Raw genomic sequence first — 15,498 nt, forward strand, 5'->3', positions numbered from 1 at the left:
ACCTCCAATAGAAGTTCAATGTTTTACAAAATATGGCAGCCGAAACTGGATAAATGGTCTAGTCCCGCTTCATAACTGGGTTGACGATCTGCTGCTACTCTGTGCTGTACTCCACTCAACATTTATTTTTGGCTTTACTACACTGCTTGTAATGACTATATGCTGTCTTCTTATACATGTACCACCTAATAGGATTTTGTTTTATTTTGTGTATGTGTGAGTTAAGTTTTGTTTTGTCCTCTAAATTGGCCATCCCATTCAACAGTACAATGAATGTCATTGTTAGTATTGCTGTCTTTTTTTATTTGATTTTTTATTACATATTATTATTTTTTAAATAAAAAAACATCGATAGTAACATGTTTTCTCAACGAAACATATTTCACTAAACTGTTGACAGCCCGTCTGCGCACTTGAGAATGGATTAAAGGAGAGAGGATATGGAAACGCATGGTGATGAGATTCTGTATAGCTGTCACCCAATTATGGAAATATAAATATGCACTATTACTAGGGTATTCAAAATAAAATTGTAAGATGCACTGCACAATCAATGAACCAACAGCCTCTTAGGTCATATACTAGATCAAGATAAGGGCAACCTCAGAGGGGACATACCATAGTTACAGACACTTTCCCATAAGAAGACAAGCCTCCATTCTGTCCTCCTTCCCTTTTGATATTCTTCATAGCATCACATGGTTTATACATTGACATATGAAGACAAGCCTGACCTCTCCCCTCTCTGGGGCCCAAGTAACTTTCCCACATAAGCATACTTATGAAAATTGATAAAACATGTTATTTATCAATGTTACCTAACTAATTCAGATTCTGCTACCACATCACGCACAGAGTGAACAGTATGGCTAGTGGCATTGTCATGCTGGAGGGTCATGTCAGGATGAGCCTGCAGGAAGGGTACCACATGAGGGAGGAGGATGCCTTCCCTGTAACGCACAGCGTTGAGATGGACTGAGCTTGTCATTGCAGGCAGATGATGCCGTGCCAGTACGTGTGTTTCAGGCCATAGCCGCCCACCTACCCGTACGTACACAGCAGTGCACTGTGGGAAGGAGATGAGAAGTCAGAGGACCAGGGAGGGTTGGATGTATGCTGTGCATCATAATCTTGGAGTGGAACCAATGTGAGAAATGTACACAGATTATTTTGTATTATCAACAGTAAAATACTCAAACGTTTTACTGCATCATACAGTGCATTGTGGGAAAATGTGGGCAGGGAAATAATTGCTGTATTTTGAATGGTACTGTAATTCATCCTCACAGTACCATATCTTTGCCAAAACCCATTTTGACCAGTAGTGGGTGCATGGTATTGTTGTTTCTGGCTCATTAACACATTGAGGTGTGCCTTGTAAGAAACTATATTTGTTGCACTCGTTAGTAAGAATGCTGTACCAATTTAACTCCTAAACTCAACAAAAAAAGACAGGGTCCTGAAAAAGGGACGTTTCTTTCAAAGATCATTTGTAAAAATCCAAATAACTTCAGATATTCACTGTAACGGGTTTTCCATGCTTGTTCTATGAACCATAAACATGTACCTGTGGAACGGTCAATAATACACTAACAGCTTACAGACAGTAGGCAATTAAGGTCACAGTTATTAAAACTTAAGACACAAAAGAGGTCTTTCTACTCACTCTGAAAAACATCAAAAGAAAGATGTCCCTGCTCATCTGGGTGAACGTGCCTTAGGCATGCTGCAAGGAGGCATGAGGACTGCAGATGTGGCCAGGGCCATAAATTGCAATGTCCATACTGTGAGACGCCTAAGACAGCACTACAGGACGGACAGCTGATCGTCCTTGAAATGGAAGACCACGTGTAACACCTGCACAGGATCGGTACATCCGAACATCACACCTGCGGGACAGGTACAGGATGGCAACAACAACTGCCCGAGTTACACCAGGAACGCACAATCCCTCCATCAGTGCTCAGACTGTCCGCAATAGGCTGAGAGAGGCTGGACTGAGGGCTTGTAGGCCTGTTGTAAGGGAGGTCCTCACCATACATTACTGGCAACAACATCAGCTATGGGCACAAACTCACCGTCTCTGGACCATACAGGACTGGCAAAAAGTGCTCTTCACTGATGAGTCGCGGTTTTGTCTCACCAGGGGTGATGGTCGGATTCGTGCTTATCGTCGAAGGAATGAGCGTTACACTGAGGCCTGTGCTCTGGCGCAGGATCGATTTGGAGGTGGAGGGTCCGTCATGGTCTGGGGCGGTGTGTCACATCATCATCGGACTAAGCTTTCAATCTCAATGTTGTGCGTTACAGGGAAGACATCCTCCTCCCACATGTGGTACCCTTCCTGCAGGCTCATCCTGACATGACCCTCCAGCATGACAATGCCACCAGCCATACTGCTCGTTCTGTGCATGATTTCCTGCAAGACAGGAATGTCAGTGTTCTGCCATGGCCAGCGAAGAGCCCGGATCTCAATTCCACTGAGCACGTCTGGGACCTGTTGGATCGGAGGGTGAGGGCTAGGGCCATTCCCGCCAGAAATGTCCGGGAACTTACAGGTGCCTTGGTGTATGAGTGAGGTAACATCTCACAGCAAGAACTGTCAAATCTGGTGCAGTCCATGAGGTGGAGATGCACTGCAGTACTTATAGCAGCTGGTGGCCACACCAGATACTGACTGTTACTTTTGAACCCCCTTTTGTTCAGGGACACATTATTCCATTTCTGTTAGTCACATGTCTCTGGAACTTGTTCAGTTTATGTCTCAGTTGTTGAATCTTGTTATGTTCATACAAGTATTTACATGTTAAGTTTGATGAAAATTAATGCAGTTGACAGTGAGAGGACATTTATTTTTTCGCTGAGTTCATGTTGAACTGTTTATCAATGATATAACATTATGCATTGTTTAAAGTACTTTAGGTAAGAAACTTGGCTTGTCCCAGTAGGGGTGCAGAGTTGTAGTGACATGTTTTGGAATTTAGAGATATATTATTTTGAATGCTAGAAAGTGAACAACAGTATGATAAAATATACACAAAAGTATGTGTACACCCCTTCAAATTAGTGGATTCTTCTTTTTCAGCCACACCTGTGTCTGACAGGTGTAAAAAGAAATAGGGCACACAGCCATGGAATCTCCATAGAGAAACATTGGCAGTAAAATGGCCTTACTGAAGGGCTCAGTGACTTTCAACGTGGCACCGTCATAGGATGCCACCTTTCCAACAAGTCAGTTCATCAAATTTCTGTCCTGCTAATGCTTCCCCGGTCAACTGTAAGTCCTGTTATTGTAGAGTGGAAACATCTAGGAACAACAACGGCTCAGCCGCGAAGTGGCTGGTGTGGTGTAAAGCTCGCCGCCATTGGACTCTGGAGCAGTGGAAACACGTTCTCCTGAGTGATGAGTCACGCTTCACTATCTGACAGTCCAACAAACTAATCTGGGTTTGGCGGATGCCAGGAGAATGCTACCTGCCCGAATGCATAGTGTCGCCCCCTTAGTTCCAATGAAGCAAAATCGTATTGCTACAGCATACAATGACATTCTAGGCCAGGCCTGGGAAATTATTTTCCATTGAGGGCCACATAATATATTTTTGCCAGAATCACATTACAGGATTATACATCATGTGCATGACTGTATGACATGTCTACTGTAAATGACATCCAGACATGCTACTTATTTTACTTTAACATTCACAGAAATTAGCCACATCCATGTTCTCCTTTTGGTAGGCATTTTCATTATTAAAACATGCAAAGTACACAGAGGGAAAATTACACTTTGCATTCAGCACCACGAACAGAACTCTTGTTAACAGGTATGCACAAACACACAAGAAAGAGAGAGCTCAACATTACATTTAAACTACTAAGTGTGAGGAGTGAAGTCTGATGGGCATTGACTAGAGTAGTGAACTTCGGTATAGTTTTTTGCTATGCGCAGGATTGCTAAGAGGTGAGTCAGTAAGAGATGATCTATGCCTTGACCTGTTATATTTAATCACTGAAAATGTCTTCACATACATAGGTTGACCCAAACAGTACAAACATCTTCTGAGCATGACTCCTAATCTTCGGAAAGTTGTTCATCAAGAGAGGCATAGAACCTTGTCAGTGACATTGGAGAACTATTCAAAACAATCACTGCATCAGATTGAAGATCAATGAGTTCAAGTTGCAGGTCAGTGGGAGCGTTATCCACATTGAAGGTGAAAGGAGACGAAACCAACAGCATGCCATTTTCAAACACTTTGAAATCCTAAAACGATGAGAAAATTCACCATTCAAAGCAAGCAGCAGCGATGTATACTTCTCCCGCCGGTCATCTGACAGGGAACAGACTAGTAGTCTCGGAAGGTGAGTGATATTGTTGGCTTCTACTTGGCGGATCAGGAGGAGTAATTTTCCCTTGAAGGCTTTGACAAGGCTGTACATCTGATGTTCAAAAAGGCCCTTCCCTTTTTGTACAGTAGTTTGGAATTCAGTTATTCCATGAGGGCCATGATGTCCACAGTGAAGGCAAAAATCAGCCAACCATTCTAAATCTTGCAGTTGAAACATGAAAGGGCCTTCCCCAAACTGTTGCCACAAAGTTGGAAGCACAGAAAAGTCTAGAAATCCACATATTTTCATTTCATGTGCAAAAACTCTGCAATCTCCGACTTCTGGTCCCACAACCTTTTAAGCACCTTCCCGAACTCAGCCATCTCACATTTGTGTGGTAGGGGAGATCTGCATCACCCGACTCGGTCGCTTCCAACAATGAGACAAACTGCCTGTGGTTTAAAAATGTTGCTCTTATAAAGTTGTAAGACGTCGCTGGAATACTAACCAACGGTACTGGGATTCATCATTACGCACACCTGGCACTCATCATTACGCACACCTGGCACTCATCATTACACACACCTGGCACTCATCATTACGCACACCGGACACTCATCATTACACACACCTGTTAATCATTATGATTTGCACCTGGACTTCATTACCTTCATCATTTCCTCTTCTTTATGTATCACTCTCTTATGCTCACTCACCAGTTGGTGTTATTCTTGTGTACTGGCGTGTAGCCACATGGAATTGTCTCGTTCATGTTTTTGTTGTTTTATTGAACGTTGCACCTGCTTCCCGACTCACAGCTCCATTATTACACACTTTAGTGACTGCATCACACAGCATGGCTCATTGTCAGAACACATTTACAGAGCACCTCCTGATGAATAAATGCAATGCAGGAAAATAATTTTCTGATCTGGGTTCAGCTCAGCTCAGCTACTTGATCTTGTATCCTTTTCAAAAGGCCAATGTTTTTTCCTGTGAAGTTTGGGTACCCATCAGTGGTCACACTGGACATCTTTTTAAAACTTAGTCCCAGCTTTGCCACACACTTATTAACCTCCTCCAATAAATCTTCTCTGTATTTTCAAAGTCTGTGGTTATGCCTGGTAAGAATATCAACAACTGCGCTTTGTCACGTGCGTCACTGCTCTCATCCAGGACCAAGGAGAAATATATATATCTTTTTACCTTGTCTTTCAACTGTTGTTCCATTTTTTCTGCGATGTCCTCAACATGCCATGTCACTGTTCGTCTTGACAGGGAAACATTTTCAAACAGCTCTTTCTTGTCGGGGGAAAGTATTGCTTCAGAGTCAATTAAACATTCTTTAATGAATTTGCCCTCTGTGAATGGCTTGCTATGTTTAGCAATTTTGTGGGACAGTACATGGCTAGCACTCGCAATTCCATTGTTTACTGAATGCAATTTTGTGAAAAGTCCTTGCTGCTTTTGCAACTGAGAAAGCAACTCTTTCGATGCACCTGCACTCTGCTCAGAAGACATATTCCTATATTTCTCTGCATGCTTCGTCTGGAAGTGTCGGGACAAGTTGCAGTCTTTCAAGCCAGCGATGCTCTGTTTGCACACTAAGTGCACAGCTTTCACTGGTACCTCAATAAAGAAATATTTCGAAGTCCACTCTTGCTGGAACACCCTACATTCATTGTCTACTTTCCTTTTCTTTGAAATCTTGGAAAAACGAATTATTGCTCAATTTCTATATTTGGAAAACATATAAGTCATTTCAAGCCTTATTCAAACAGTTTTGTTGATACAGTTTTGTTAATTAATACATCATAAAATATTTCATATTTTTTATATTCTTATCATATTTGTACTGTGTACTTGAGCTTGTGGCCTCAAAAGTGACTATGCCTCAGGAGTTTATAACAATTTTTCCAGAAAGGTGAGATTTTAACCTTTCTTGGAGTATGCAGCATTACTAGTGTTTGTTTATAACCCTCTCATGAATAATAAATAATCACTTTTGGGGATGATGAAGATTACATTCCCCCCTGTTACAAAGGCATAGGTGTGCCTGTGTCAGTTAATGCAGCACGGCTTGGAACACTGCCCATCCAATCAGCATCCAGGATCCAACCAACCTGCTTTATAATAAAGACAATTATTGGCTAATCACACCCGTTTAGTATGTCATACATTTTTTGGATTCCATTGATAATTCAGAGTGTCTAAATCCAAAGTGTCACTTCGTGTTACTCAATTTAATTTGCACATTGTGAGCAAAATTATAAATCAATAAACTGTAAATAATAGATTTGAGGACCTGTGGCCTCCGTTCAAGAAAATTCTCAATAACCTAAAATACAGTATCTCATTGGTGTTACTACTGCTACTGGTGACACAATGCTATCCTAATGGTAAAAAAAGTAAGTTATTAAACTGCCATATTAGTTGGGAAGATATACCCAAATACATACTAGAAAAAAGAAGTTCATTTTGTTCCAAAATGCCATGCCCAAATGCCACCGCAATTCAAGAACGACCCTTATGTTAGCTAGTGTGGTCTGGTGCGTCTGAAAGGGAAGTGTGTGTGTGTGTGTGTGTGTGTGTGTGTGCGTGTGTGTGTGTGTGTGTGACAGATGGATACAGAGGGATTTGCCTTATGTTTAGTCTGTGCCAAAGCGAGGTCCTGTGACAATGTGGATAAAAAGTGGAGGGATGTCAGACATAGACTTGAACAATTCTCAGATTTATTAGAGGCCAAATTATTCATCTGGAGAGCTGAGTATACAGTATTTTCTCTTACTTCATCTGAGCACAACCATCAGGCACATTTTATTTCAGCAGGCTATTTGGATTATTGTCTGTGAGCATCAATAAGTGTTGCATCATGTTGCTATGTAAAAACAAAGTGTGAAGTAGTCATTAATATATATTTCTCCACCTCACTAAAAACTCTTTCTATTCGTCAGGGATACTCACGGCAATAGAGGGAAAAACAACTATGCTTACAACTCTAACTGCTGTAAACAATGTCACGACCACTTGTGTTAGTCTCTCCTGCCTGGAGCAGCAAATAGCCATGGCGTCATTGTTGTTGTGTGTCTTGTTCAATGTCACAAACCCCTGGAGGTGGTTAACCTTTAATAGCAATAACAGCCAGGCTGGATGTGAGCAGTCGTGAAACGCTGCACTGCTGGGAGTGGGGCTGGATGGGTAGGGAGGGGTGGGATGGGACTGGGGGACTAGGAAGACAGCAGACTATGATAGGCTATGAATCACAGGAGGTTGGTGGCACCCTAATTGGGGAGGACGGGCTGGGGGTAATGGCTGGAGCGGAATGGTATCAACTACATCAAAACACATGGTTTCCATGTGTTCAATGCCATTTAATTCTCTTCGTTCCAGCAATTATTATGAGCTGTCCTAGGGCTGTGGCGGTCGTGAAATTCTGTCAGCCGGTGATTGTCAAGCAAATAACTGCCGGTGTCACGGTAATTTCTCCCCAATTAACATAAACACATTGAGCATGTCTAATAAAACCATTTAAATAGCCTACACTATCATAATAAATCCATGATTTATTTTAGACAGGTCTAAAGAAACATGATATGAAGAAAATATAGTCTAGTTCAGAAGGACATAAGAGCATGAGTTCATCTTTATATTAGACCCTGATCTGGATATGCCATATGTCTGTGGGCTACACTAGTTCATTTAGCAGAAGATTGGCTTAGAATTCCATGGCATTATTTTATATTATTTTATAGTATAAAGAATAAAATTGAACATTGCTGAATGAAATAGAAAGGATATTTTCTCAAAACGATTTGAGGGAGTGCACGCATGCGGCCATTCCGTGTTGAGCGGTTAACAAAGAAACAGGTCCTCCTATATGCTTCATTTAGAGGTATTGATGCAACTTTAGTTGCGATACAAACGTTGGGCTGTATGTTTTGATTTTGAATACATTCTAAGGCTCCATGATGCGACTCTAATGATGATTTGAAAAAAAGTTGCGTGAAAGGCATGAGCTCTGCTTTGATTTTTGGCTCTCTCAGATATCTCAATTCTTACCAGCCAATGCCGTCACCCGATCGGGTCCTTCTCACAGGCTACAAGTGAAGACCGACACATCGGGGATGCAACTGCACGTGTCCTTATTGTTTTCCAAGGCGCATTTTGAAGATTTTGGAAGAACTGTCCACATTTCGTCAGCCAACAGGATAAGTAGGCCTAACGAACAGCAAAAGCACTAGCCTATGTCAATCTACTATCCCCATAGTACAAAAGTTGACCTATTCTGTGCGAAAAATAAATATTCAAAACATAGTCTGGGACAGTTGTGGGATGCGATAGATTCCAAATTAATACAACCACTATCAAAAAAAAAACTTTAAAAAAAAAATACAATGAGGCTACAGATCAGAACGTTTAGCTTAAAATGTTGCAATAAGCACAGCAATGCACTCACGGCAGTAGGCTATAAGCACGAATGTTCCAAAATGGAATGAAAACACCTTTCTCAAAAGAGTCAGCAAATGCAATTATGCATGTGATGCTTTTATTATAAAGGTGCATTTTTATGGTGAAAATGATCTTCCCCAAACTTTAAACTTACGTGCCGCGTATGTATGCCAGTTAGGCTCTACACCCGTTTTAAAGCGGATTAATCCTTATCAAAAACATATAGGCCTACTGTATGAGCTAGGCTACATGAGGTGTGCTACTATGATTAGAAAAAGTCCCCTTACTGCACTCAAGCTGGGCATCATTCATAAGTGATAGGCTAATATTGTCACCCATCAGACTATTCTTGATTAAATCTTGTCTTTACATGTACTAAATAATATATGCGAAATTAATTTTGATTTATAATAGACCCTTATCGTGCACCTGTCTTAAAACAGGAGCAGGGGAAAAATACATCTACTTAAATAGCGAATGGCGGACTCTTTTCCTGTGGTTGATTTTCATGCCAGCCAGGTAGGCTATACTCTATTGTAAAGTGTCACGCCCTGACCTTAGAGCCTTTTTATGTCTCTATTTGGTTTGGTCAGGGTGTGATTTGGGGTGGGCATTCTATGTTTTGTTATCTATGATTTTTGTATTTCTATGTTTTGGCCGGGTATGGTTCTCAATCAGGGACAGCTGTCTATCGTTGTCTCTGATTGGGAACCATACTTAGGTAGCCCGTTTTCCCTCCTTTCTTGGTGGGAAGTTGACTTTGTTTAGGGCACATAGCCTTTGAGCTTCACGGTTTGTTTTTGTCGTGTTTATTGTTTTGTTCGGCATCATTTTGATTAAATAAAAGAAAATGTACTCTCACAACGCTGCACCTTGGTTCTTTCCTTTCAACAGCCGTGACATAAAGAGAGGCAATGTGCTTAATATTTGGAAAATTGAGAAATAAATTGTTTGATTAGATTTTCGATTACATTTGCATTGATGTCAGAGTTATTAGAGGGACAATGGAGTGCTGAGTACCAGGCAGTTAGCAAGTTTGATAGGCTACTAATGACCATCAGCAGCATCAGAGCTTGGCGAAGCCTAGTTATTGTGACTAAACGGTCACGTGGAATTTGATCATGACTTGTGATTGCCGGTGTGGCAGTAATATAGTCACCGTAACAACACTAAGCTGTCCTCCCCTCAGCAGCCTCATGTGTCTATGATAGTGCCATATGTGACCGACTAGCTCAAATCGGTCTGATGTAGCAAAACATTTAATTGTGTTTTTTGCATTGGATAAAAGTAGAGACTCAGCTACAAAATGGTATATCATACACTGCATTTGAGGAACAATTGGAAAGTTATTCTGCTTTGAAAGTTGATAAACGTGTAAACTCACTTTTGAGAAAATGTCCTTTGAATGTTTTGGCACTACTACTACTGGAGAGCCCTTTGTCTACACTCATTCAGCATCGTTCACACCTTCTTAAGCTTTAGCCCCACCAATCTCTTTTTAAGGGTTGATCCGAGCATTCTGGACTAACAGCAGTCAAGCACCCAAGCTAACTTGCTAGCTACTTCCGTACACAAATTACTTGCAGAGTTATGTTATCCAGAGCATTGGTGACTGCAACTGTGCTGTCAGATTGTCCGTTGATCCGAACGTTCTGACCTCACAACGGAAGTCAAGCACCCAAGCTAACTAGCTAACATTGGCTAGCTTTCTAGCTACTTCCAGACACAAATGATTGAACACCCCATTCTGACTATTATACTGGTTCGGCTGTTTTCATGTTATCCAGAGCGATGGTAACTGTAACTGTGCTGCTGGCAACATTTTAATTACTTTATTGCCGACGTTTACTGACACCGGCCATATTCAACAGGTGTTGAGCTTTCGTAAGTTCATCAGTATTTCTGCGCTCTGGCACACTCAGACAAGAGTGCTCTGAAATCGGAGTAGATGGCCAGACTGAATTTACGAACGCTCCCAAAATGGTTACTTGCATAGTGGAGTCTATTAAAACATGTAGATAGCTATCTAGCTAAACAATTAACCATAATCCCACCTCATGACGTTACTACCCTGCATGAATCTGCAGGCAGCTAACCAACCAGGTTCAATTTTAGCTAGCTACCATTAGGCTATAGCTAGCCAAGCAAATGGCTCTGAGATACGAATAATCATCCACGTAACGTTAGCTAGTGAGACAGCCAACTAACTTTAGCTAGCTAACAGTACACTAACTTGAAACCACTTTCTTTCCAAATTAGAAATGTGTAACATCTCAAAATATAGCTAGATAGACTTTTTTACCCGTATACATCATAGATGGACACATCTCCTGTCGGATGCCATGGTTGCCCTTAGTTTGAAGATGTAATCCGGAGACAAGTGTTTTCTCCATCTCTTTAGCTATCATACTCGAATTCCACTGATTTCAAATCTTGGTCCCCCAGAAAGTGGAGAGCAACACTTATGCAGTTTTACTACATGATACATTTAAAAAAAAGCTTTACCTAGACATACTAACCAGATTAAATAGACAGAAGCATGCTTTATGGCAGACCAATCCAAACTCATCTCTCGGCATGTCCAGTCCACTCATTATCTCAGCCAATCATGGGTAGGGGAAGACACACCCTATGTTTTAATAAAATCAACATACATGTAGGCTACTGAGTTTGTCGGATCTTTCCCCCTCCTCCCGCTGCTGCTAGCCTTCTGTTTTTCTCCTGAAGTTGCTGGTAATGGGCTACACCAGCGGGCGGCAACCTTTTCCATTTGGAGTGCTAATTTATCGTACCATTTCTACTGCGTGCCAGTTACGATTTTCATAATCACATTTTCGCGGGACAGTTTCAATTAATTTATAATAAAGTCTTCATATCTCAAAATCGACTCAGGTGGTTCATCAAAATTCGAAATGAAAATAATACAAATCTAAAAGTAACTTCTATTTCCATTGCCAATATGTACAATTTGCCTACATAAAGCCAACAAATAAAAACATTGCACCCTGCAGGTAGACAATATCCTGATAAAAATATTCTATAAATCATATTGGCTGTGCATGGCCTGTCTGCAAGGAACTTGAAACATTGTATCAGCTATCAACTTGGTCCAGCTCTAAGTTGGTGCTAGCAAACTTACAACATTATATAAAATATATTGATCCCTCAGTTTCCCGTGCCCGTAAGCTCCTGACAGGCCTAGCTGTAGGCTTTTTGCGCAAGGGATAAGAAGTAATTAGGTAGGCCTGTTTTATGACGTTTACATGGGATCAGAGCATGACATTTTTTTCCCCTTTCATGCTGAGTGGGCATCGAAAGGGAGAGAGCTGGAAATCATTTTCAAATAGGCTACATTGAGGAAATATTGTCATTCTCAATGGATGTAAAAACAGACTTTGCTCACTTGCTGTTTGAGGTGAAAAATTACTTTGAGAAGCTCCACAGTGGTGGACACATTCATAGGCCTACATTTGCTCACAGGCCAGGTAGCTTTGACCTACTTCTATACGTAATCAGGTGCGTTTCCTTTCTGAAGATTTACAGTAGAGCTCCAAACCAAAGACAATGAATAAACTGACAACTTGTAAATGGAATGAAATAAACCAAAACCTGTTTCTCACAAGTGTATCCTAGGCTGTGTGCTCTGCAAACAACCTGTCTACTCCAACAATGAGAATGTTAAGACTGTCATAATAATATATTGAATGCATAAATAGAAATTACTGTCACTAAACAAACATTGTAGATTAGAAATTATGGGAATGAACTGGCCTACTACTAGTGTGCCATCTCCGCAGCCTCTGCAATGGATTAGTCCACTCAGACAGGCGTGAATCAGACAGGTGTCTCGTGTGCCATAAAAAAGTATATATATTTGTGACTGCTTGACTAAAAAAATCTTGATCAACCAACAGCCTATCGAGCAAACAAATGACCAGTCGACTAAATGGGCTCAGCCCTAGTTGTGACGCTCCGATTTCTTTTAACCAGAGGAAAGACAGGGCTCCTTGTGTACAATGAGAGGACAGTTAAAGTTTTCTGGGACACAGGTGTTGTACTACAAGTCCTTTTTGAAGATGAGGGGAGAGGTGGGTGAAGGTGCCGAGAGTGTTGTGATTGTCTGCTCTGAGACAGAAAATGTGAAATTCAGAGCAGGAGTGAAGTAAACTGTGTTTAGGAGATGCATTCAACAGTAGGAAACTGTTAACGTATACAAGAGGGCCCATATGGAAAAAGTAACATTTAAAATATGTTTTTAGATACAAAATGTAGGATATACAGTATGTGAAAAAAATGTCATTGGCAAAATAATTGTCTTATTTCAATTGTATTATATTAAGGAATGTATTTCAAATGTATATCACATTATAGGTTAAATGCATCGGAAAATGTATTTAAAAATGAATTCTGAAATACATTAAAGAATGTACTTAAGAATATATTTTCACTTTTGTAGTAAAAAGAGCCGACCTTCCCGTCTCTATCATTTGATAGTATTTTGTAAGAAATATATATTTTGTTAAAATATATGGCAAATATAAAACATTTGCCAAATCATATTGTAACAGTTAAACTTTAGTCGGCTCTTTGGTATCACATGCACTTAAGTCATACTCATTAAGACTGCAGAACTGGCAGTGTACAAGCGTAATCTTTAATCTTCTTCTTCTGTTTTGGTATCATGGCGTTCACACATTTGTTTGTGCATCACGCTACCTACTATGTGTGTAGTCGATCACGGTACATTTTGTGATACAAAAAAATAAAAAGGGGGAAAGGAAGAAATTGCACCACTGACAAACCCTACACCTAGTATATAACACTACTAATATATAGATATACACACATGCACACACGACCGGTCAAAAGTTTTAGAACACCTACTCATTCAAGGGTTTTTCTTTATTTTTATTATTTTCTACTTTGCAGAATACTAGTGAAGACATCTAAACTATAACATAACATATATGGAATCATGTAGTAACCAAAAACATGTAAAACAAATCAAAATATGTTTTATATTTGAGATTCTTCAAATAGCCACCTTTTGCCTTAATGACAGCATTGCACACTCTTATCATTATCTTAACCAGCTTCACCTGGAATGCTTTTCCAACAGTCTTGAAGGAGTTCCCACATATGCTGATTACTTGTTGGCTGTTTTTCCTTCACTTTGCAGTTCGACTCATCCTAAACCATCTCAATTTGGTTGAGGTCAGGGGATTGTGGAGGCCAGGTCATCTGATGCAGCACTCGCATCACTCTCCTTCTTGCTAAAATAGCCCTTACACAGCCTGGAGGTGTGTTGCGTCATTGTCCTGTTGAAAAACAAATGATAGTCCCACAAAGCGCAAACCAGATGGGATGGCGTATCGCTGCAGAATGCTGTGGTAGCCATGCTGGTTAAGTCACAGACAGAGTTACCAGCAAAGCACCCCACACCATAACACCTCCTCCTCCATGCTTTATGGTGGGAAATACACATGCAGAGATCATCCTTTCACCCACACCGTGTCTCACAAAGACACTGCGGTTGGAACCAAAAATCTCCAATTTGGACTCCAGAGCAAAGGACACATTTCCACCGGTCCAATGGCCATTGCTTGTGTTTATTGACCCACACAAGTCTATTCTTATTATTGGTGTTCTTTAGTTGTGGTTTCTTTGCAGCAATTTGACCATGAATGCCTGATTCACAGTATCCTCTGAACAGTTGATGTTGAGATGTGTCTGTTACTTGAACTCTGAAGCATTTATTCTGGCTGAAATTTCTGAGGCTGGTAACTCTCTAAAGAACGTATCCTCTGCAGCAGAGGTAACTCTGGGTCTTCCATTCCTTTGGCGGTCCTCATGAGAGCCAGTTTCATCATAGTGCTTGATGGTTTTTGAAACTGCACTTGAAGAAACTTTCAAAGTTCTTGAAATTCTGACCTTCATGTCTTAAAGTAATGATGGACTGTCGTTTCTCTTTGCGTATTCGAGCTGTTCTTGCCATAATATGGACTTGGTATTTTACCAAATAGGGCTATCTTCTGTATACCCCCTACCTTGTCACAACACAACTGATTCTCACAAATGCATTATCAAGGAAAGAAATTCCACAAATGAACTTTTAAGAAGGCACAGCTGTTATTTGAAATGCATTCCAGGTGACTACCCCATGAAGCTGGTTGAGAGAATGCCAAGATTGTACAAAGCTGTCATCAAAGGGTGCCTACTTTGAATAATGTCAAACATAAAATATATTTGGATTTTTGATTAATACACGATTCCATGTGTCATTTCATAGTTCTGATGTCTTCACTATTATTCTACAATGTAGAAAATAGTAAAAATAAAGAAAAACCCTTGAATGAGTAGGTGTTCTAAAACTTTTGACCGGTAGAGTATACGTACAGTACCAGTGTTTATATCAATAAAAAAAATGTATTAAAAAACACTGTTGTCATTATTTAATTAAGTTGAAGCGAGGCTTTTACTATTGTAAATGTTTTAACCTCTAGAGTAGGAAAACATGTTTTTTACAAAGTTGAACATGTGATAATTATGACAGAATGTTCCATTTCTTTTTAATTCACCATGTTTAGGCTTGTTGGGCCCAAACATGATCTCTATTGATCAATACGTAAAGAGTAATTGAAGAAGCCGCATTAGGAACCACTTTGGCCAACCTGTAGAGTAGCTATGCATTTCTGGAATATTGTCAGGTGGTACATGCAT

The 15,498-nt window shown here is 40.4% G+C and overlaps 1 protein-coding gene and 1 pseudogene across 1 annotated transcript in view; one reads left to right on the forward strand and one right to left on the reverse strand.

The window, feature by feature from the left end:
- Positions 1-15,498, forward strand: part of LOC115136153 (guanine nucleotide-binding protein G(i) subunit alpha-2) — a 167,117-nt gene that overhangs the window by 70,399 nt on the left and 81,220 nt on the right. The gene's annotated exons all lie outside the window — the stretch shown is intronic.
- On the reverse strand, positions 3,308-5,559 carry LOC135572484 (general transcription factor II-I repeat domain-containing protein 2A-like; annotated as a pseudogene).

Source organism: Oncorhynchus nerka, linkage group LG2 (assembly GCF_034236695.1).
Source record: "Oncorhynchus nerka isolate Pitt River linkage group LG2, Oner_Uvic_2.0, whole genome shotgun sequence".
Classification (NCBI taxonomy): domain Eukaryota; kingdom Metazoa; phylum Chordata; class Actinopteri; order Salmoniformes; family Salmonidae; genus Oncorhynchus; species Oncorhynchus nerka.